General features: G+C 41.9%; 1 protein-coding gene across 3 annotated transcripts in view; it reads right to left on the bottom strand.

Moving 5' to 3' along the window:
* The window catches only part of LYPD6 (LY6/PLAUR domain containing 6), a 58,699-nt gene that overhangs the window by 21,979 nt on the left and 11,518 nt on the right, over positions 1-25,202 (bottom strand). The window contains exon 1 of one of the 3 annotated variants that reach the window (XM_079995091.1): positions 10,615-10,699. The exons of 1 other annotated variant lie outside the window; for it this stretch is intronic. The gene's annotated coding sequence lies outside the window, so the exon portion shown is untranslated. Of the gene's footprint in view, positions 1-3,427; positions 3,448-10,614; positions 10,700-25,202 lie in introns of those variants that run through there. One more of the 3 variants, XM_079995092.1, reaches the window with a different exon arrangement.

Below are 25,202 nucleotides of genomic sequence, written 5' to 3'. Positions count from 1 at the left end.
TGCTACCTACTTTTCTGTTTTGGGAGTTGTGGTTGTTTCACCCCTTGGGGTGTTTTGCAGGGTGGGAGGGTTCTGAGCAGCACCAGTTTTTCTTTTGTGAAATGGGTATTTTGTGACATCCAGAATTTTAGATTTCCAAATGTGACACCAGGCTCCTACACTGTTCTAGTATAGAAGACCATGGTTAATCATCAGAAGTATACCCAACTTGAATTAGTCTTATTTTTAATCTTATCATTGGCCCATCCAAATAATCCTCTAGTCACATTACAGAGACATTCAAGCAGAATTCTCTCTTTCCCTTATTACCCCTAAGTGTCATAATAATGCAGGATTGTTCTGTCAGTCTCTTATGATCTAAACTCTTGCATGCATTAAGGATTTCACAGGATCTTGTGTGAAAAGGTTGTGGTGTATATTATCAACTTCTTTCCCTTCAACGATTACCACAGCCTTCCTAAAAATACCTGTTTTAGGCTTTCAAGTAATAATTTAGTTCATCCAATCTAATAATTAATCACCTAAGATGTTCATCTTGAAGTCTAAGAAATATTTTTCTTCCTAGTGGCACTGCAGTACTTGGTGCAGGCAGATTACCAGGAATTCATATGGCTTTTGGTGTGGAAAAATGTTTTTTTTATGTGACAGAAACCACTCACACAGCACCCTCAGAATAAAATTAAGATAATTTATCAAGGTGCAAAAATAGGGATTTGAACTCAACAACACAATTGCCTAAAAACATTAATCCATAAATAATGCCATATTCTGACATTATCATTCCTATGTGGCTTATTTTTCACATGTGTAAGGTGATTTAATAAACATTTCTATGGTCTATGATTGGTATCAAAGCAGTAGAATGCAGAAGACAGAGGGAAACTATCCAGAAGTAGCAACTTTCTTGTTTATGAACATGCATTTCAAACAGCACTGGGGAAGAGGGGAAAGAAGGTGATTTTGAGTGGGAAAAGGTGGAGGAAAGGGCTCCCATCATCTCTGACCTTGCTAGCTGGGGTTGATGGGAGTTGGAGATGTCTAAGAACATGTGGTGTGCAGATACCCTTCATTCCTGATTTAAGTGGTCCCTTCACATCATCCACTGCTTCTCCACTCAAATGTCCTCTTGCTATTTTATTTTCTTCTGCTTGTACTCAGTTACATTCATTTGTTTGCAACACATAGTTGGCTCCAGAAACTTAAAATTCATTTGTAAAACAGAAGCTAAGGCTTTGCATACAGAATTCTAACATGATGCAACACCATTGTATTGAATCTAAACAAAATATGAATGCAACCATTGTATTTCAACTGTTTTTGTAGAAATGTTTTTATATTATAAATCACTTTGAAATACCTTGTAGGAAGTGATTCATAAGTGAGATGAACAAACAAATAAATAAGCATGTAACCCTAAGCCATTATGATAAGCCTCTGGCTTCCATGCTCCCTCTCTTGTTCGACAAGGTAATGGGAAGCTTCCATTTCCATTTAACCACAGTTTATAGCATTACATCTGAACCCTAAACAGTAGTCAATCTTAACTATTATTTATGAAAGGAAGCTAGCTCCATTCACCATAGTTTAATGTTGGCTTATTTTCGTAAACCATTGTGAAGACTAATAGCAATTTGTCTGGGTTCAGACATTGCAACAAGATGAGTTCTAAAAGAAACCAAAGGATTTTCAAATTCCACCATGCAGCAGTGCCAAAAGGAGGACAAGCCCTGTTGCCCAGACTTTTCCTTCCATGTGTTGCTAAATCATGACTTAGTACAGGCTTCCTCAGACTCGGACTTCCAGATGTTTTTGGCCTACAACTCCCATGATCCCTAGCTAGCAGGACCAGTGGTCAGGGATGATGGGAATTGTAGTCTCAAAACATCTGGAGGGCCTAGTTTGAGGAAGCCTGACTTAGCACAAAAGGAGTCAACATGATGCCATCCAGATCCCAACATTTAAATTTGCATCGTTTTATGGAATTTTATGCTCCATTGCATTTGTACACATAGCTGTACACCACCTTGATACATCTTGAGGGAGAAGGTGGCGTAGAAGTAAGTTCAAATGGCTAGTGATCCTGCTAGTGTTGCAGATGGCGTCCAGTGAGGGCACCATCTGCAACACTAGCAAGCCCTTAAAATGAAGCTGCTTCCACAATCCTTTCTAAATATCATTTTGGGGGTGGGGTGGTGAAAGCTATCCAAGGTACCTCAGCAAGCAACATCTCACACACCCAAGTGGGGCAACCTCCAGACAGGTCAAATTTTCAATCTCAAACCTCCCCCCCCCCCAACACACACACCAAGTCACAATAGTATTTGCATGTCTGAATCAGGCCTTCGGCAGCTTTGCTGTGGAACATGCTTACAGTGGAAAAATATGTGGCAATGAGAAGTAATCCAAGCATTGTGTATGAGCCCCCGTCAGATGCCATGCAATGGACTTGAACAGTAAATAATTTGACAGCACACTCTGCAATCCCACTGTAGTTCTTGAGCCCCTACCTCACTCTTGTTAGGCAACAACTGACATTGTTTTGGATATAGCAATCTTGGTGCAAATTTGATTTGGGGTGCAGAAACAAAAAATTGCTGTGATGGAGTGGAACGCTGCAATGCAATGGAAGCAACTGTTCCCAGAACAACACAAAATTCATCCTGCCATATCATTTCTCAGAATCTCACTTTTCGCTGTACCTTGCTGTAATCATCACTGGAACTACAGAAAACAGAGACCAAAAAATCCCCTCTGTAGTAATAATCACATGGTGCAGTTTCACAGCACGTACCAAGGCTTTTCCTGTTACTGTTGTATTTGGAAGAGTTTCGTTTTGTTTTCACCAAAGGTAAGGACAAAAGCATGTATAAATTGGAGAGCAACAGCCAGGAATAAATTGGATGAAATTTGATAAGGATAAAGAGCAGGCCCGGAAATAAAACCACCAAAATTGTATTTACTACTTGAGAAACATATGCCTGGTAAGCAGTGATGCAGAAATAGGATGCGAAAGGTCAATGCTGATGGCCAGCTAAATAAGGAGAGTTTTTCCATATGTTTAACACATAAATATTTTAAGTGCTAATCTCACACTGGTCCTGATTTAGCATCACTAGTGGATACTCCATTAACTCGGTCCTGAAGCCATTTTTCAACTATATCACTACTACTTTTATTTGCACAGCACTAGAAGTGGTTTATGTGAAGTGGTTCAGGTAAGGTAAAGGACCCCTGGACAGTTAACTCCAGTAGAATTCGACTATGGGGTATTGTGCTCATCTCCACTTTCAGGCCGAGGGAGCTGGCGTTTGTCCGCAGAAAGGTTTTCCAGGTCATGTGGCCAGCATGACTAAACAGCTTCTGGTGCTGGAGCACACAGAAATGCCGTTTACCTTCCCACCGCAATGGTACCTATTTATCTACTCACACTGGTATGCTTTCGAACTGCTAGGTTGGCAGGAGCTGGGACAAAGCAACGGGAGCTCACCCCGCCGCGTGGATTTGAACTGCCGACCTGCACAGCAGATGGAATGTTGGTACAGCTTTGGAACATAGGAAGACATTGTGCTAGGCCATTGGTCCATCAAGCTCAGTATTGTCACCACTGACAGAGGCCCTCCAAAGTTTCAGGAAGGGTCTCTTAAAATGCAGGACATGGAACTTGAAACCTTCAGCGTGCAAAGCAGATGCTCAAACACTCAGCTATGGACCTCCCCATAAGACGTCAAACTAGCTTGTCATCCAGTATTGAGGAAAAAGGAACCTATCTGCTGAAATTCCCTTTTCTTTTTCATACTTATAAAAATATATGTATGTAAGCAAATCATCCTTTTGCCTCTAGTCACCCTCCCCATGCCTTTCCTTAGGTAGGGTGGGGGGAACAAGTGATGCCACTGCTGTGACTCAGCATAGGTCAGAGTGTGTCCCACTTGTGGTTTCGAAGCCAGCAGATGAAAACTAAGGAGTTGATGGGATATTGCACCAGTGATGTTAGATTCCATAATTCTCCTGAACTTTAAGATTACAGTGGTACCTCAGGTTAAGAACTTAATTTGTTCTGGAGGTCTGTTCTTAACCTGAAACTGTTCTTAACCTGAAGCACCACTTTAGCTAATGGGGCCTCCCGCTGCCGCTCTTCCGCCACTGCACAATTTCTGTTCTCATCCTGAAGCAAAGTTCTTAACCTGAGGTAGTATTTCTGAGTTAGCGGAGTCTGTAACCTGAAGCGTATGCAACCTGAAGTGTATGTAACCCGAGGTACCACTGTACAACAATTGGATTCTGTGGGGTTTACCTGTAAATAGAAATACACAGGACTGCTTGTTTATGTTTTTGCTCATTCTTTTATTCTGTGTTAGTGCTCAATTTCACTCCAACTTTTTCTCCATGCCTGGGCTGGCTGACATTTTAAACTGACAAAAATCATTCCATGTCTTTCTCTTCTCGACAAATCTCCCTCCCCAACACTTCCACTCATTTTTTTCCCCTTTCCTGTCCCCCCCACCCCTTTCTCCCAAGCCTTGGGAAAGGTCAAACACACTCTAGCTGCTTTGACGTCTTTGCAGGCTTCATTATATCACATAGTCATCGGTTAAGACCCAGAGCAGACATGGTGAAGGAGTTCACCATCCTACCTCAATTACAGCAGGCAAGTATGGTCAAACAGTCAAACACAATTAGTGTACTAATTACTCCATGAAAAAGTGGACCATCTAGTCTTGCTGCTAATTACAAGTTGCAAGGGGAGTTCATGGAGCTAAAAAGGGCAGCATTTTTTCAAGCGCTCATGAATGTGCTCTCTTTGGCTACATGCACACCATACTTTTAAAGTATATTCTACAGACACACACACAAACACACACACACACACACACACACACACACACACACAAAACCATCAAAGAATCCTGAAAACTATAGCTTGTCCCTCACATAAATACAATTCCCAACACCCTTAACAAATTACAGGTTTCTTTTTAGGGTGAGGCATGCTTCAAAGTGTGCTTGCAACCTTTCTAATCTAACCAAATTTGTATTCCTGTCCTGTTTTCCCCCCACCATTAGTGTTCCAAAGCAGCTTATTTTATGAGGCGTGAATATTCTAGAAAAGCAATCATCAATAAAGTAACAAGTAGCCAAAAGTAAAAGCAGAAGCAATAATAATTAGTTAAACCTTGAAGAGGATTTTTTTTCAAGGCCCAAGAAAACAAGATACTGTAACCTTCTCTTGGTACCTGAGCAACAACAAACTCAAGCAGACATCTCTCCAGAGATGCGGCATCATCATAGAAAAAGGCCTTGTTCCCGAATTAATCTGATAACCTGGTTTGTACTTCTACTTGCACACTTAACCACTGACAAGTTATTCATATCCTCCAAAAGATTTTCCCATTTCCATTTCGCAGGGCTCTGAAGTTTGTCAAGATAACACCGTATCTTTTGTAATTCAAATATGAAAGTAAAAATATACATTTTATCTATTAACTACAACACTCAGTTTCAAATAGAACAAAATGCATACTTCTTGAAGTCACCAACTTGACAGTTCCCAAGTATTAGCTTCTGGGAACTTAACTTCTCTGTTCCCAGCAAGACCCAGAACCTGAACCCAAAGCCTTTGGACTGATTTAGCAGGGCTCTTCTCATGGGTACAAATACTTGATGAATTCAATTACTGTGAACTCTGATGGAAACAGCAGCTCCATGGACTAATGGGTGGATTAGATGCAATGATTCTTCCATTTTTGCACTTCTTTGAATTTTGCGATTCGGCACCTGGTTTAAAAAAGTGCCAAGGTGAATTAAAATGTATATTTTATGATGAAACACATGTAATTGAGTTAAAATGCATATTTCAATGTGATCTTTGTGTTGAAACTCATAAATATGTGTTTTAATATATAGGCAACAACCGATTTGTGCGAGACTTATGTTCCTGACCCCCGTTTGTGTTCATGGAGTGAACATAAACCCACTCCACCTCAATATGCCTCCCATTACAGCCGCTTTTCCAGCAACTTCTGGGTTGCTGCAATGCACATGTGTGCAATTGCACATCAATTGTATGTGCATAAATCAGTTGTTGCCACTACACAGATAATTGTGGAAACAGGATGGGATGAACATATGCAAAACTGGTAACAACTGGACACAGACTGATCTAAGGATGGTTATTCCTCCTGCCACTTAAAAAGTACTTTGCTCATCTGGCGTCAAGTGCCATCTTGACACCAGTAAAATTAGCTAAAATGTATAGAAAAAGAGAAAGAAATTGTTGGAAATGCAAAAAGGTAGATGGGGATTATTTTCATATGTGGTGGACCTGTGATAAGGTTAAAAAAAATTGAGAATCTATTTATAATGAACTCAAAAAAAATATTTAGGTATACTTTCCCCAAAAGACTGGAAGCGTGTCTATTAGGTTTAATAGGAACAGAAATCAAAATGCAAGACCAAAATTTGTTTATGTATGCTATGGCTGCCGCAAGAACCCTCCTGGCCCAAAGATGGAAATTACAAGACATACCAGCCATCCAGGAGTGGCAGGTGAAGTTGATAGAATATGCAGAACTTGCCAAATTGTCAGGGAGGATCCGGGACCAGGAAGATCCAAGATACTAAAATAATTGGAGTAAATTTATTGAATATTTAAAGAAGAATTGTAAAGAGGTTAAGACACTAGCAGGATTGACATAATACCTCCAATGTATAATAGTATTATTGTGAGAATGATGTGCGTGATAGAAAGGGGTTAAATATACCAATTATAGGGAGGGAGGGGAGTCGCGACTCGGCAGAGTCAAAGGGAATGTATGGTATTATTATGGTTTGTTGGAAAAGAATATGTAAGGAAAACAATAAAAATTCATTTTAAAATAAAAAGAAAGTACTTTGCTCATCTATTGTAAAATCAGGTGGAAGGTGATGCCCAGGCTGACACTAAGGCAAACCGGGGCAGTTTCTTCCAAGCAGACTGGCTGGCTCAGAAGAGCTTGAGGCTGCAAATAATTCCACGGCGAGAAGAGCAGACAACTGCCTTTTCCCCCCAAGTGCTTCTCCTTGCTAACAGTGTTTCCAGCCTACCAGGTGAACACCGGAACTTTTCCCTGCCAAGAGACTTACTAATAAGGAGTTCTCCAGCTTGTCACAACATGGCAGGCTACAAGCTGCAGCCCTCCTGCTTGGAAGTGGATCTCTTTACAAGCAGCATTCACCCCTGGGATATACACAGTTTTCTGGGAGGGAAAGCGAAACACAAACACAGCCACAACAACAAATCTCTAGGAGCTGGCAGTCATCTGAAACAGGAATCCGATCATCTACTTGATTGCAAATTGATGTTGCAGTGCATTATTTGCAAGAACAAAAGTGATGCATACTTTTATTGATTTATTGTATTTGCCTCTACCACACACCTTAACTGTATTTTCTTTTGTAGTCTGTTTAAGGGCCTTGGCCAAAAAGCAGTATATAAATAAACCGACAATGATAATGATGAACAAGAAACATTAAAACAGCATCCCAAGACATGCATATAAGCTACCAGGAAAGACCATTCCACAACAGTTTAATACTGTTCCACGCCACCCCAGCCTCCGAATGATGCAAGATTCCAGGGGTTCTAGACACTAACCCAGGGTTCGGTTTCCTGGGAATGAAGGAAAGTGGAGACCAGGCCCATGCAGAGCTTGTCTGAGGCCAAGGGCATGTTCCTTGTTGGCTGGGAGGCATGGGAAGTTCTTTGCATGACAGTGTAACTCTGGTAGGCCCCTGGTGGGGGACCCCAGCCAACCTAGGCTTCAGAGGCCCAGGCCAAATGTACCTGGCTGCCCCAATGCCTGCACAGGCCTGGTGGAGACCGTGGTGTCTTTAGGATATATGGTTTATTTACACGTATATTCAATCTTAACACCACAAGAGGATCTTGTTCTCCCATAGCCAATGCCTTGGTTTCAAGCAGAAATCAGGCATGGCTTTTCTCCCAGCTGCCCAGCCTGCAGCCTTCCAGCTTCTAGTGAACATAACTCAACTCCCAACTCTGCCTTTTTCTTTCAAACTACCAGAGAGCTGAAGGAGGGTGGCCATCTCATTTTTTTTCTGCCAGGCCGGTACAGAGAAGACAGATACACTTGCCCCAGGCCTCAGAGGCCCAAGCCCTGCAGGAGGGGTATTGGTCAGGGGCCTACCAGATTTTTGCTACCATGCATAGAAAGGCCCAGGCCAACCAGGGACTCCTGCACAGGGTCTCACTTCTGCTACAAAGTGACTTCCTTCATTATCTTTTATACTTTTGTACTGTTTTATTGTTGTTAGCTGCCCTGAGCCTGGCTTCGGCTGGGGAGGGCAGGATATAAATAAAAATTATTATTATTATTATTATTATTATTATTATTATTATTATTATTATTATCATCTTAATGGTCTATCCTTCAAGGACCATGACCTCACCAGGAAGCTAGCCTGGCTATTCCAGGAATTGAAGCCATGCTAGATTGAGGAATTAGAAGGGGACTCAGGCATACAGCCACCCCCTCCCCAAAACAATACTTACTTAACATGGCAGTTAAGGACAATGCCACTTGCTATTTCTTCATCATGAGAATACCAGAACTCAGGAGTTCATGTGACTCTATTTCCAAGTACATAAAGCTCAATGGGAACTTGGATAATGAGACAGTACAGCTCTTATGCAGAGAGTACAAAACAGTGCGAATATACTGCTGCCTGGTCTTCTTGCCATGTTTAGGATGGCACCCAATGCCCTCCAAATTCTCCTCTCTTTCATTTTTTTGGAGCTTAAGACACAGAAAAGTATGGTACAACTGTGCTGGCACAAAACTAAACACAGCCTGAAAATCCACTTTCAGCTATCAATAGGTAAAGTGTCTGGTGCAGACATAACAGTAACTGTCATGAAGTTCTGAAAAGTGGGAGGGCCACATACCCAACAATGGATGGTTAGAAGATCAAGCAGAGATGTAGCTGAACCAGAATCAAGTGTTAAGAGGAAAGGCGTTGCTTGGGGAACAAACAAGCAATCACACACAAACACAAACACACACAGAGAGAGAGAGAGTATAACCCCATCCAAAAATAGTCCCCATATCAAAAATTTACTAGGTCAGAATATTCCAATGAAGGCAACCAAATCTGAATTCAGGCTCCTCAAAAATAAGGTGACTTTATTCAGATTATTATAAAATTACATTGTTTAAGGTTGCCACTACCCCTCCCCTTGAGAGAGGCTCTGTACTTATATGGGACGTGGGTGGTGATGTGGTCTAAACCACTGAGCCTCTTCGGCTTGCCATTCGGAAGGTCGGTGGTTTGAATCCCCGTGATGGAGTGAGCTCCTGTTGCTCTGTCCCAGCTCCTGCCAACCTAGCAGTTCGAAAGCACGCCAGTGCAAGTAGATAAATAGGTACTGCTGTGGCAGGAAGGTAAATGGCATTTCTGTGCACTCTGGCTTCTGTCACTGTGTTCCGTTCCACCACAAGCGGTTTAGTCATGCTGGCCACATGACATGGAAAGCTGTCTATGGACAAACACCAGCTCCCTCGGCCTGAAAGCAGGATGAGCGCCACAACCCCATAGTCATCTTTGACTGGACTTAACTGTCCAGGGGTCCTTTACCTTTCTTTCTTTTTTTAACTTATGGAGCTCCTGGCAGTAAGAGGCTGTTGTCAGAAATGTACAGTGGTGCCCTGCAAGACGAATGCCTCGCAAGACGAAAAACCCGCTAGACGAAAGGGTTTTCCGTTTTGGAGGTGCTTCGCAAGACGAATTTTCCTATGGGCTTGCTTCGCAAGACGAAAACGTCTTGCGAGTTTTTCCGACTCCCCCCCCTTTTTTCTCCCTTTTTCTAAGTCGCTAAGCCGCTAATAGCCACTAAGCCGCTAAGCCGCTAATAGCCGCTAATCCGCTAAGACGCTAATAGGGTTGCTTCGCAAGATGAAAAAACCGCTAGACGAAGAGACTCGCAGAATGGATTATTTTCGTCTTGCGAGGCACCACTGTAACCCGTTGATAGTCCTATGTGGCACAGTGGGTCAGTGGGTCTGGCTGGTAACCAGAAGGTTGGTGGTTTGAGCACCTGCAGAGATGGCTGTGGGCAGGAATCCTGCATTGCAGGGGGTTGGAGTAGATGACCCTCAGGGTCCCTTCCAGGTCTACGACTCTATGACTCTATGCTCATCAGCCAATGTTCCTGCCCCAAGAGCATGTGGTGAAGGGCAGGTGACAACAACAACAGACTTCCACGATAAGTGTTCTAAATGCTTTATGAGTTTGTAATTAAACAGCCTCCTTCACAGCTCATAAAAACAATAATTGCAGTTAAGATCTCCACATGGCAGCCTTTAACATGTGCATGTGGCCTTAGAGATCCCACAAACACAAGTTTAGTGTACACACATATTGGGGGATATATATATATATATAACATTTACAAGGCAATTTTTCTCTCTCTTGGGCCAACCTTTTTTGACTGTACTTATCACATTAATAATTTGGGAGCTTCATTTCCAGAAAGCAAGAATCAAATGAATATTTTGTATTTGTTAACACAGCCCTGGAGCAAAAAGAGCAGGTGGGGAGAGAGGAGCCCATACTCACTGATTCAGAAACCTTTAAAACAACATCCTGACGCAGCCAGCCAGCAACGGCAGCTTCAGCTGAGCTGATCTTTCTGGTGCTGCTTCTGGAAGCATGGAAGAATGAGTTTAAGCCGACATTCCTTCAAGCTAGATCAAGGCACTGAAATATTGAACATGATAGCACCTATTTGAACACAAACGCCAACTTAAATGCATGTTAGTTCTTGAAATGAAGCTTCAACCCAATACTCTCAACTCAAATACACACGCAAGCAATTTGGGTTGTATTGCAGGGCCACATTAGGTGCAGAAAATGGGTTGCAAAGACAACAACTATATTCAGTCTGGAGCACAATTTAGCAAATTTGCACTACCTGCTTTCACAACATAGTTTTGCAAAATATGGGGGGTGGGGGAGCCTACAGCTGGTGAGCATGCTGTCTTTGTTCAACAATATTTTTTGATGACATATTCTGAAATGTGTAAAAAAAATAATCCTTGACATGTCTGCAAATAAGATATTTGCATTCATAAGACATGGAAGCAGAGACTTCCAGCGTTCAACCACTTTGCCTTGCAGTGTTGCATGTATGGGTCCAGAACCCACCCACCCAGTTATTGGTTTTAAGGAAGCGTGGGCTAAAACCAGCAGAAATAAACCAACCCTGGGTGGGGTAAAGCAGCGGGCAGGATGGGGTTAAGCAGCCCTCCCTCCACTTCTCTACTCTGAAATTCCCTCTGCTCTATTACCACTAAGCAGCTGCTTGACAGAGATGTGGGTTATGAGAACGGCCACCAAAATGTCTCTGAACCAAACTCATTAAGGATACTTGCACAAGGCACCCACTGGATCCTATGGTCTGTCCACCAGGTTCTCCGCCACTAAGCAATGTTAGTGTTCGTACTGTGTGATATACCTAGAATTACATTCTTCTCCAAGGTGGCACTAGTCATAGCACAAATTTGGCAATTATCAGGTCCTTGTGGTTTGCAACACATTATAAGCAACTACCGAAGGTGGAGAAAAGATTAAACCTGTCCCTGCTGCCTATTAGAAATAAGCTTCAGGATCAAACAGCAGCCCACTGCAGAGAGATCTGGAGAGAAAATGAAAACCAGAATGTCATTTGTCCCAACAGATCAAGGCCTATACTTTGTTAACTTCCTCTATGAGGATTGTCCTTAGGCTCAGATTTCAAGCTTGACATGTTTCAGGTAAGTGCCCTAGGACAAATGTACTGACATGCAAAAGAGAGTCAATGAGGTAACCATTTTTTTCATTAAAAGAAGTTTTGCATCATTCCTCTGCGATAATTCTGCATCTTATACCTGCTAACTGCTGCACCAAGAACCATGCTTCCTTCACACATTTATATAGCACAACCTGTGCAGTGATGCCCGCTGCTAACCTCTATTTTCCCCGCAGAGCATTTACCAAAAATACTGAGAGGTATGTGGGCGAGTTTACCCGGCATAGGTACTTGCTGGCACACTGAACCAGAGCAGTAACTGGCTTTGCTGCATGCCAACAGCATCATTGGTTAGAGCAGTGTTAGAAACTGAGCTATGAAAGCTAGGAGCTAAATGGCACCTTAAACCTAGGTTATGGGCGCAGCAACAGAATGTCTAGCCGCACTTTTTTAATAACAAGAATACAAAGCTGAAAATGAATGAACTGCAGCTAAAATCTTATGTTCATTTATCACATGGTCTAGTTCTCATCTGAAGATTGCAAAAAACAAAGCCATGCTTCCCCTCCCCGCTAATATACTTAAGAGGGTCTCTTCTCCATTCTTTAGAGAGTGGCTGGAAGTGGGAAGGCAGAAAAAGGTCCTCCTTTCCTTTCACTCTGCAGACAAGCCCTGGATTTCCCCTACACCCCCTTTCCTTCATATAAATATATCTTTTTGGCACCACAATTAACACATATTAAAGGCCTACACAACTGATGACAGAGACATCCACCTTGAGTGTCCAATTTGCAAACCTAAGACTTAAGCGTCCTTCAATGATCCCACTCCAAAATTTGTTTTGATTTTAAGCAGAGATAGACAACACTTTAACATGCACTGCTTAAACCATCATAAATAACTGGCTAGTATATTTCAAATTAAAAGGACATCGTACATTAAAAGTACATTAAACAAGGCAACTAAAACCTAAACAAAACATGTTGGGGTTAAAAGAAAAGAAAGTTTTCAAGTCCCCAATCCATGCACATTTTACTTGGGAAGAAGCCCCATTGAACTCAGCTGGGATTTACTTCCGAGTAACAGTGGCAATTTTAACCTGAAATCTTCGGCGCAGTACTGCGCCCAGAGCTCAGAAACTGCTCGCGTTTATGAAATTCCCTGTCGCAAAACACGCCTACAACAATGGGAGTGTTGAATGCTGGCTTAGAGTGGTGGAAAGAGAGGCTGTCAGCACAGCCATGCGCTAGCAGGATAACTGGGTGCCATTTTCTATCCCCCCAACCCACTGCCTCCCATATTGCGTAGAAACCTCAACCACCACTGGTCAATAATCTCAGCACAGCGTACAATGAAAAAGGGCTTTGCTGGAACAGCCTAAAGGCACGTGAAAACACCTAGAAAGGAAAATACCAACAAGGGGAAGGCAGAAATATAAAGTCACATTTAAATCCCTCCATCCCAAATGTTAGAATACCTTCTGTGTGGAAATCCCCTCCAAGTGGTGATTCATCAGGCCGCTCTTTTTTTTAGGCATTCTGACATTCAAAAAATGCTGAGCGATCTGCAGCTTTTATTGATTGCTCTGCTTGCGAATGTTGTTTTAATGTTGCTTTATCTTGCTTTATGTGGTATAAACCATTTTTAGGGTGCTTTGTTAATAAATAAATAATGCAGGGTACAGATTTAAACACTTACCCCTTCACAAGGCCCATGTTCAAAGACAGAGGAACAATCATATTGCTAAAGTGTTTGGTTCACAGATTTCCAGAACAGCTTTTAAATGGCAAATCAGCACACTGGCATGTTTCTCAAACATCTGCATGTATTTTTTTTTTACCTTTATCTATATATTTTTTCAGTCTTAGGTTTGGCAGGAAACAAAACAACAACAGACACTCTCTTCAACTGCTTCTGTTCACTTGCAAAGACCTGAAAAATCTGAGGCAGGGTGCATGACTTCCAAATCTACCCACTGAAGTAGTCACAAATTGTTCACTACACAAAGTTCCAAAAATTACTTAGGCACTATATATGTCATACCTTTTCTTTGGGGGCTTATACACTGAAGTGCTTCTATCTTATTGTCAAGTATGAGGTAAGTATAGAACCGCTCCCCATTTTCTAATCTAATCCCCACTGCATGTAGGAAAATACGTTAAATATTGTTGTGGGAAAGGGCGAGAGCTAGAAAGCATAGATTCACCAGTTCTCCATTACTGGGCCTTTCCCATAAAAGAATATTCTAATAATAATAATAATAATAATAATAATAATAATAATAATAATAATACCCTACCTTCCCCTGAATTCTATGCAGCTCAGATACACAATGAAAACAAACAAACACACATTTTTAAAAACCCAATATCACACAAGATACTGTACACTGAAAAAGGGCTCCCTTGCAAATAATTATTAGCAAACAAGGCACAGCCTGGAGGCAGATGAGGCAACAGAGGGGCTGAAACTAAGCAGGTCTGGATTGGGCCAGTGTCTTTTTGCTATAAACTTTTTGCTGATTTCAGGCTATTTTCATATACTTGCCCTCCATCCCAAGACAGCTTTGGGTTTAGTGGCATTTCATTGGATAAATCCACCCATTTACGACTGTGCACCAGAAAAAAAGGAAGGAAATCAGAAAATCAGTATCGCTGGTTGTTTAGTTTCTGACGGCAGACAAGATTAGCAAATTTCAGAGTTGACTAGTAGCTTTCAGAATTGACTACTATAAAACTACTTTTTTCTTTTTGATGAATTTAACTTAAGAGAGAAAGAGCATGCAATATAATACCAAAGGCTCGCAAAACACTGCAAGTCTTTGGCATGGCCACACACTCAACTGCTTCTAGCGACATACAAATTATTTTGAGAAAACGAGGAAGTACCTCAACGCAGGCAGAAACAGATCGTGGAATGCAGCATGGAATTGGACCCTACACAAACATCAGCCGACCCCAAACACTGAATGCTGAGCTGGATGGACCTGTAGGGAGAACAGGGGAGAATCCCAGGGTACTCAAGCAGCCCATCTCCCCATCCACGCACAGAAGAGTAGGTTTCCTACATAAACAAGCTTAAGCTTTCCATTTAAGGGCAGCTTTGCAGACAGAAAGAACACAGCTCAAGCATGGCATATGCTGCCACCTAGTTCTCTCTTGCCAATCCCTGCTGGCGTCCATATTGGTAATTTCCATTGGGCAAGTCAACGAGTGCAGCTGCAAGTCAGAAAACAGGGGCCAAATCAACAAATTCAGGCTAAACTGGGAAACACAGGCTGGCGGGAACAATTTTGCCCAACTGTCAGAGCACGCTATCACCCAAAGACCTGCAGCAAGGGACAGTGTGCAAACCCACTAGGAATTGGTTCCAAACTGTTCTTACCATCAAGTAGATTTCTTGGTGGTCAACCAAAGTCTGACCTCTTTCAGCTAAAGCCAGCAAGCTCTAATCCTGTCTGCTGAAGCAGTAAAGAACAAGGCTTTGGCCTTTATTGTATCAGCAACCCTTTATTTGAAGAGTGCTCTTAAAGCGCCTTTCCTCAGTTTTCTCTTCTCTAGGCTATATATACCCAGTTCCTTCAGAAGTCTTGTTTTCCATACTACTGACCTTCTCTGCCATTCCCTAAACCCATTCCATTATGCCTGTATCCTTTTTCAAGTGTGTCTCCCAGAACCGGACAGAGAACTACAGCTGAAGTCTGACTAGAGCAAAACCAAGTGGAAGGGTTCCTTCCCACGACCTGGAAATTATGGTTCTATTCACTGAAGGCTAAAACTACATTAGCCATGTCAGATGAGCACCATCCTAGATTCCATTTCCTCCCCATGTCTTTATCCGGTGCCAGTTCCATTGTTCTGAATACACAAGCATGAATAGTGAACATATCTGTCAGATCAGCCATATTTCTGCTCCTATCATCTCCTAGCTCTGGGGGCATTTCCCTCCCAATAACATTTAATCAAAAGTGCTTCCTCTAAAATTTCAAAGTTTGACTGATTTCTTGACCAATATTACTTAAATAAAAACAGCAAATGCAGAAGGTAAGCTGTGCAAGAAATAATCTGCTAGGACCAAATATAGCTCTCTTGGGCAGAGGTGGAGGGCAAGAGTTCAGACCATCAAGAAATTCAAGATTAGCACTTTCCGAGTAGCCAAGTTTAACATTAGTAACAGACAGGTTTTGTAGGATGCTTACTACTATGGAAATCATCTGTCTTAATTGCATTGCTGATAAGGGGAAAAAAGAGTTTACACTCTACATTCCTTATTGCAATTTTTGGCTGTTGAACTTTATGCCTTACGTTTATGCCCGTAAATCTTCTTGCACTGTAACCAGTCATTACAATAGCTCTGAGGAAAGTGATGAAATTCTAATTAAAAGCCAAGTGGGAACACCTCACAGCCACAGATTATAGGACTCTACCGGCAAACCTGGGAACCCCTTTGCTAGCAAGCTTTCTTAGTATATTTCAAGGATGGGGAATCTGTGGGGCTCCATATGCTGTAGGACCAAAACTCCCAGCATCCCTATTGGTCATGCTGCTGGGAATGCTGGGAGTTGTAGTCCAGCAACATCTGAAGCCCCACCAGTACCTCTGTTATTGGTCTGTTTATCACAGTCTTCAACATTGAATGCCCTTGATTTCAAATACGCTAAAAGAAATGAACCTTTCCAAAGCATCCTAAATTTGGGCGTTCTTAAATGGCTGAACTGGATACAACTCTGTATTGCAGGGGGGGTGGAATATTTAGTTCAACATAGTATGCAATTTATTACAACACAGAAATCTGGAAACAATCAGAACAAGTTACAGAGCAGTGTGACCTTCTCATAAACAAACTGCATAAATACACTGTAAACAAACATTTCTATTTTAGGTTCCCAGGACATTATTGTTAAATTGGAGACATTATTATTTTACCATTAAACACACACACACACACAAACATAAGCAAACAGATTTGCCAACAGCAGAAGCTATTTAAATTAAAACTCTTTTTCAAAAATATTCTCTGAACAATTAACTGACTGTGCAAATATGCAGTGTCCTTAATTAGAATTCTGTTCTGCTTACTACACTTTGGGGAAACATTTCTAGAGAAATGTTGGCTACCACACAGGACAACAGAAGGAGCTGTTCACACACACACAAAGAACAACCATCGCACTCTATTCTAAGAGTTCTTATTGTTTCCTCCTATACATGCCAAATGAACAGAGAGGAGATAAACAGGTGGTCTGCTTCCACCTCTCAAGGCTGCCTATGATGACAATTGTCCTGACAGTGCACGCACAACTCCCTTATCCTACTCCAAAATTTCATTAGTAAGATTTTCATCTTACTCATTTGTTGACAGCAGTAGAAAGGGGTGAAACAGACAGGGATGGGTGCGTGTATGCTCACATCTCATTCTGCCAACACAGGGCACCATCCCTGTGAGGCCATCCCTGCATCCTGAGATCACCTGTGATGAACCACCAGTCTCGTACAATCCTTTAAGAGGGAGGCTGCCTCTTACCAAAGGAGATGGTGATGAGAAGAGGAATTAAACTCAGGAAACGCACCTGCAGAGCCAATCTCCCTTATGTATTTTCAGAGCTCCCATGTGCCTCTCTTACTGTCTCAGAAGAATGTGTTCTCACTCTCCCCACTGCAAGAATACACATCTCCTGTGCTTCATCTGAACTGAGGTAGTAAAAAAGGATAAACACAGTGCGGCTAACCCCACCCATTTCATGTGGACAGGTGGCATTTCGGGCACCTATCGTGAACTGTTAATAGGGAGGTCCATTGTTTCCCCTCACCTACCCTGGGACACCAGAAGATGTCAGGAGCTAGCAAACCTGCCCTTCAGCCGCACTTGACTTGAAGGCAGGTTGCAACTGAACTCCACACATTCCCACTATAGGAAGAAGAATTCAGGAACAGCTGCCAAGCATGGATTGCCACTTGTACTGAACCAAAGCTTGCATATGGAACATCGTCTGGGTAAAGCAGGAGCCTGGAGAATAGAGAAATATACTTTATTGAATAAAGAGCTGCCCATTCACGCTCGTGTAGCAATGTCTAAGGACAGAGCTGAGATGTTACACACCAATTCCAAAGAGGGCAAAATAATCAATGGGTTCCTCCTTGTCTGGTCAGAAGTAAGTTCTAGTATATTTAACAAGGCTTAGAATTGCAACCTTAATCACCATCTGCTTTCTAGAGCATGGCAAAACCCAATTCTTCTTTTAATGTGACTTTGGGAAATTCACTGATCTAAGTTGGAGAGCAGAGACCAGTCCAGCTAATTTCTGGTCTGGGGCACTGTTTCATCTTTCTTTTTTATAATTACTATTTGTTGTTGGTAACCTTGAAGACTGATTAAAAAGTGGAATATACATACTTTTTGTTTGGAAAAAATAACCCTAAATAAGTTTCCTCACACCTTCAGTTCTGCAAAATGTATCAATCTTCCAGCAACTAAAGGTGTGTTAAGGAAGGGCACAGTCCCTTGACAACTATTTGTGACTTGTTTTTGACTTTCATAAAGCTGAACAGAGATCTACCTGCATTAAGTACCACTTTCAAAAGACTCAGAGATTCTGTAAGATGCAGAACATGGAACCAGTAAGCACTAAAGGATTTGCATAATGTGTGATGCGCATCAAGCAATGACAAGAGAAGCTTCATGCCCATCTGATGTCTTGAGTCAGAAAGAGTTCAGGGGATCCACCTAACTGAAAATGTAAACTATGAAGTGCCGGGTCAATAACTGAACACCATCCCTGCACTCTCATTGGCTCAAATGCTTCCATTTTCAGTACAGTGTAATGTGATGTCCAGACAAAGCTGTCAAAACACTAGGACATTTTACTATGATGAAAAGCTTGTTTGTTTTGGTGGGAGCCCTGCTGTTTAAAGTGCGCAGCAGGGGGCCCAACTGAAGACCTATCATCCAGAGCGTCACTGCGCTTACTCATACCGCATTCTGCAGAATAAAGCCCAAAAGAAAAACTTTCAACTGTATTGTTATTATATTTATTTATACCCTGGCATTTTCCAGTTCGGGACTCAAGGCAGCTTACACAGATAAAACAGAACCAGCTAAGAACATGGGGAAAGGCAATAATTATTATAATTCAATTAGTGTTGTTTTAATGTTTAAAAATAACAATTTTTTAAAAATCAGAGCACCTGCTCTGTCTTCAAAAACAATCAATCCCCAAAGCCCTGTTGGAATAGAAAGGCCTTTACCTGCCAGCAGACAGATAGCAAGGAAGGAGCCAGTCTAACTTCTCTAAGAGGGAGTATTACTTTCAGACAGTGCAAGAAATATTTAGTAGCTCTCTGAGAGTGAGGTGAGATGACACTCTTTAAAAATCATAAGAAGATTGGAGCTGTACCGATTTCTACTGTCCAAAAGACAGAATGACCTTTCAGTCGGTTAGATTAGCCACTTCAGTTAATATAGTGGCATGTTCTGCTTCCTTGCATTGCCCATCAACAGTTAGTACCTACAGCCGATTGGGCAAGCTAGGTAAGCAACTATTTAAAACGCAAAGTGTGGCTAGCTTTTTGTTTGGTTATTATCAGGCTACCGCTATCCAGCTCACTCCTTCACTAAGAGAACCTTAGAACTGAGAACAATTCTGCCACCGTAAACCTTCCCTCTTAGTTAACTAACTGTCCTGTCTGCTTACTTTGCAATACTTGCAGAGGCACGTTGGACTGTTGAGGAAGGTAATGAAAGAGGAACTGGAGAGAAGCGAAGAAGCTGAACAGGTCTCAGACATGGTGATGACCGACTCCACTTAATTTGACTTTCCACTTTTATTTCGGGACCCAAGCCATTAATTTGTAAATGAGGGCAAACGGAGAATTTATAGTTCCATCCATCACAATAAATTTATCCTCACCCAGCCAGAAATAACCCCATTAGGAGTCTAGTACAGAACAAGACTATGTAGCCAAGACTTTTACAGGGTGGGGGAGATCAGACAAGACATCAACCTCTCAAATCTAATCTCGATTATCATTCGTAGTCTGGAGAGAGAAATTAAAGAAATCAATCAATGTCTTTATAGTCTGATGTGCTACATGGCAATAATAAATACCACCTTCTGTGATTATTCATGAACATTCATAAAAGGTATTTGAAGATGAAGGGTGCCAAGTAATAATTAACCAGTGTGAAACATCATGAGTTTTGTTTTTGTCCAAGTTATAAAAGCTCAGCAAATATACAGCGTGTTTCTCCTGGAGGCAACTATGCTCCATCTGCATAAAGAAAATCTACCTTGCCAGTTGACTTGTTTCAAGGCAGAAGAACTACCAAGAAAGCCAGCTTAGAAGTTTAAGCGCCATGGACTGCCCACGACGAATCCCGAGAATTGGAAACTTGGCAAATGTGTTGAGAATTCTTTCTGCTAGGGGTGCCTACTGTATCCCAACTCCCCCACTATGATTTTCTGAGCAGAGTGAGAGAGTGAAGGCTGTGATGTACATAGATACACTATGAACCAGTTGCAAGATGATGGTGAGAGCAGATATATGATTGTTTCCCCAACACCATCAAATTGCCAAACACCATCACCCCAATTCCCATTTTGCCCAGAGCGTCAAGAAACACATTAAAGACACCATTAAATAATTATTGGTATCTACATCGTGATCTCTTCAAGGTTGAGAGGGCCCATTAGAGTACCTTGCACCAATATTTAAGCTTGCACTGAATATGCCCCTATTTCCAAGTTGGGGGGGGGGGGTTGGTTTTGGTCACACAGTGATAAGAGAAACGAGGTTTTGCAGTTTTATTTTATCTTTTTACTTCAAATGTTCCATGACTAAGTCCTGACAAGGAAAGCACAGTACTGGCCGAGCCTAGGTACCTGAAACTAGATACTCTCACAAACTCAGCTGAAGGGCAGAAAATACGTACATATTTCATTTATGTTACAGTGAACACCTAAAATGCAAAGGCTGTGGACACCCATGAGAAAGCCTATCAGGTGAATGTCTGAAAATTGGGGGTTAATGCCAATAATGACCATAAGAGGATCTGTCCAGTCAATATCACAGCTCTGTGTATTTAAAATCCTACAAATGCAGAAGTGGCAATTGGCTCACTGTGAACACTGACAAAATAGATGTCTCCTAATTATACATCTTTGGCACCTGTTAAATTACTTATTCCTTACGACATCAAAAGCATTTCAGTGAGACATAGATCAGTAACATTCATAACTCTCACATATATACCAGCTTCTGAATCCCTAGTGGTTCTTGCAGTATCCAGCCAAAACATTTTATTAAAATATTATTTCATTTCCAAAAGGTGATTTTCAGCACTGTGGACAGGCCTTAATGGAACCCCAATGAGCCCCATCAAGTGATATAGGCTCTCTCCAATTGCCAGTAATTTAGATTACAATACAATGCACACTTAAGAAGCAAGCCTCATTGAATTCAGTGGGCTTTTTGCCTAAATAAACCCTCTCAGAAGTCTGCTTTACCATCCAATGTACTGTCCTCCTTTATTTAACATCATTGCGTTTTCAGGGTGCAAACATTCTGACCCAACAGTGGGCAGATTCAAAACAACACCTCCAATAGGGTTAAAATGCTACAGAGGAGATGGAACAAGAGCTCTGTTCGTTTATCTCACTGTCCTCCATGTTATTCTTCAGTAGTATCATGCATAATGCAAACATCACATTAAAAGCAAAGAAGATGCACTCACGCTACCCATACGTAATGCAGATCTGACATTTAAGAAACCACCAGTACAGAGTAACAGCAGTAGAAAGAGATGCAAAGATGAAAAACCCACAGCTGCATAAAACAGCATTTATAGAGAAGTCCCAACACAGTTTCAAGCAAAACAACTCTTTCTAGGGAATAGCTGACTAAAGAACAAAGCTTTATTCTAGTGTAAGCGTATGAATTCTAGAAGGCACACTGGATGGGATTCAACTAAGTTGCTGTGTGCATGGAATGAGTTCTGCTCACATTTGGGATTCTCCTCCCCCTAAAACTGTTCTGGAGATTAGGGGAACCACAGGGAGGGTTTAGGAGGAACAAGAGGAAGGAAGGGGGGGAGTTCAAATACATGAGCAGACCTCATTTCCTGTGTACATAATGCTACATTAAGTTCCAATTTTATTATTATTCTTACTATCATCATCAACACCACCACCACCTCCATCAGCAACATCATGTGAAGATCAGAACTAAACTTAAGTAGTGCTGATGTCTTAATGTTGACATGTTCCCTTGTCACAAAGGAGGTTCCTCACAGTTAGATCATGGTCTGTAGCGCTCTTCAGTTTACACATGGACACAAGATACATGTTTCAACAGTGTTGTCTATAAGGCTATCTAGTTACAGCCCAGGAGCCAAGAGGTGAAACTGTATCCCTTTGAACTTCTTACCAAATTAGACCACAGTGTTAAAGGTATCGGGGATTAATTAGAGGGCAGGTTTCGGTGCAGTTGCTCCAAAGGCTGGTCATGTGCCCTCTTTCTGCTACAGCTGGGGAGAGCTGGGGAAATACACATCTGCAGAGGTCTGGCCTGTTGTACAAAACTGCTCTCTACTGGTGCTCTGAAATGTTTCTTAAAAAAATAATTAAAAAAAATAAAGAGCAACACAGCAAGCAAAGAGTGAGATAACAAGACAAATGCTATGGATGTGGAATAAGAACACTATTAAAAAAAAGTCAAGCAGCACAGAAATGCAACACTGAAATTCTATGTCTATTTACTAATAGTAGTAGTAGTAGTAAGAATACTACTAATTTCTTACTTGTACCCCGCCCATCTGACTGGGGCGCCCCAGCCACTTTGTGTGGCTTCCAACAGAATACAATATATCAGACATGATACTCATTTCCAATGGGGCTTACTTATTAATAAGTCCCAGACAATCACTGAATTGGGTTTGGAGGCTCATATGGAAGACAGTGGTCCTTGAGGCATACAGGTCCCAAAGTGTTGAGGGCTTTAAAGGGTTAAGATCAGCAGCCTGAGTTGACCACAGAAATAGATCAGCAGCTGGGGTAGATCTCACAAAACTGGCTATCACCCATCAGCAACCTACATGCGGCACTTTGCACCAGCTGAAGTTTCTGAACAATTTAAGGGTTGACCCACCCAAATCAATTCTGGAGGTTTCAAGGACATACACAATGACAGCAAGGAAGGGTCTTGGTGAGTGAGCCAGCTGAAGCTGGAAAAAGGAACCCAGCACCACTGATGCATCTAACAAGAGTACCATGCCAAGGGTATCCCCAAACTATAAATTCAAGGGCACGGCTGGATCAGGACATTTTGCTGCTATGGGCAAAACACCATGATTATGCCCCTTCCTCCATGTCAACTCTCCCCCTCCACAGATCTGGGCTTTCTTCCACTGCCCCACCCATACTGCCACTGGTCCCACAACTGCAGTCTTGCCTGAGGCTGTGCCCATGCTACCACCATGACGCAGCAACAGAGGTGAGGACCGTGAAGGCAACAGCGCTGCACCAGCATTGAGAGCAAAGCCCCAGCAGGGCTGGCAGCAGAACAATAGCAGGGGCAGGGAGAGGGCCGGATCCACCACCCGAGGCTAACAGCTTCACCTAGCCTCATGGGCGGCTCATACCTGTTCAGGGGGGATGCAACCCCCTTCCAGGACAAACTGTAAACTCAAACCAGAGTCAAATGGCCTATCCACTAGCCGTAGTTCTGTTTTGCCTGGACTAAATGTTGATAGCGATTAGCCGCAACAAGTGAGCCTCATAGGCAAGCAAGGATTTGAACCTAGTTAACAAAACAGTTGTAGCCATGGAAGGAGAATGGGGGGGGGGGGGAGAGAGAATACAAAACAAGGAACACTGAGATTTGAACAAGTATTTAAGAACTGAAACCAGAAAAGCCAAACCCAAGTTGTCTTTATCTTGTCTTAGTTCCAAAATAAAGGAGAAGAGCTTTATTTTCTGTCTATCCCTTTTTGCCCTCCAGATGAAAAAAAGGACAAATTTTATGGCCGCAAGGAAATCACTGCAGCTCATATACTGAGGTCTAATTCACATGGCCCATTGAGATTTACCACAAATTGATATCTATGACAAAGCTCCTGCTGATTTATGGAAAGGGTCACTTGGGACACTGAGCTCTTTTCTAACCTGCTCATGTTCTTCATCCAAAAAGGGCTACCAATGGTATAGTTCTTCAAAACCACATTCCATTTAGTTCTGGAGCAGTTCCACTATTTTTTTAAAAAATGAGAGAGACAGATTTGATTCTCTAGGAAGGGGGGAAAAACTTGCCTCACAAATGGAAAAGGGCTACAGGAAAACATATGACTCTGTTTTCCAAGATGACACCCTACTACCAGTTGATAAAAGTTAATATTCCCTCTTCGGCTGAAAAAAAAAGGAGCCCTTACATGAATTATTTGTACACAGGCTGTGTTTCCATACAGCCTGTGGAGCAGAGCTACTATCTTGCCAGCTATGTGATGTCATATAAATTCTGTGCCAGTTTCAGGAGTGTAAGCCTAAAGCATAATGAGCTTCCTGCTCCAAGAGGAGCCTGTCATTCCAAGTGCTGCCCTTGATGTCAATGCCAGGACAAAATTATCTAGGATGAGCAAATGTGGCTGTATTATCAACTTTCCAATGACACCTGCAAGACGTACGTATTCAGCACTACCCTCTGTATCTTATTACTCTTGTGGCAGTGCAACAATATGCAGTCCTTTAAATATATATATATTATTAAAATTTCAACAAAAATAACAAAAACAGAAAAAATAACATATACAACAACAAACGCAGAAAAATATACACAAAAACAATATCAAATCCATAAAATGGGGATTCTCCGAATCCTGTGACTTCCCTCCACCCCTGGTTCCGTAAATTTTATTTTCAACTACATATCATTTCTACTCCAAAATATTTTTAACCTTAAATATGCAGCCCTGAAGCAAAGATCTAGTGGCAAGATAATGGGATCTCGCAAATCCTCCAACTGAAATTTCCCCCTAAAAAAAAATTCACTTAAATAAGAGCTCAGAAACCCACGGCCCTCCAAATGTTGCTTGACTACAACTCCCATCATCCCTGACCATGGACCATGCAGGCTGGGGCTGATGGAAGTTGTAGTCCAACAACCCTAGTTCTGCATCCCTGACTTAAAGGAAACATGCCCAGGAGAACATTGCATATAACTAGAAGACAAGTGTGGTTAAAATATAGAGAATGTAAATAAAGATTGTCCTTTGAGTCATGAGAAGGCATGTAGGTCACTGGTTATCAAACCTTAGAATTCCATCTATGATCTTATTGCCTGGACTGACATTTTGCTGCTAAACTCCCTTAATCTCAACCCCATTTCAGTCGTATGTCATTAATGGCTCCAGCAACCACTGCTTGAAGACT

The sequence above is a fragment of the Podarcis cretensis genome (assembly GCF_951804945.1).
Source record: "Podarcis cretensis genome assembly, chromosome: 1".
NCBI lineage: Eukaryota > Metazoa > Chordata > Lepidosauria > Squamata > Lacertidae > Podarcis > Podarcis cretensis.
This window is presented reverse-complemented; position numbering and strand designations above follow the sequence as displayed.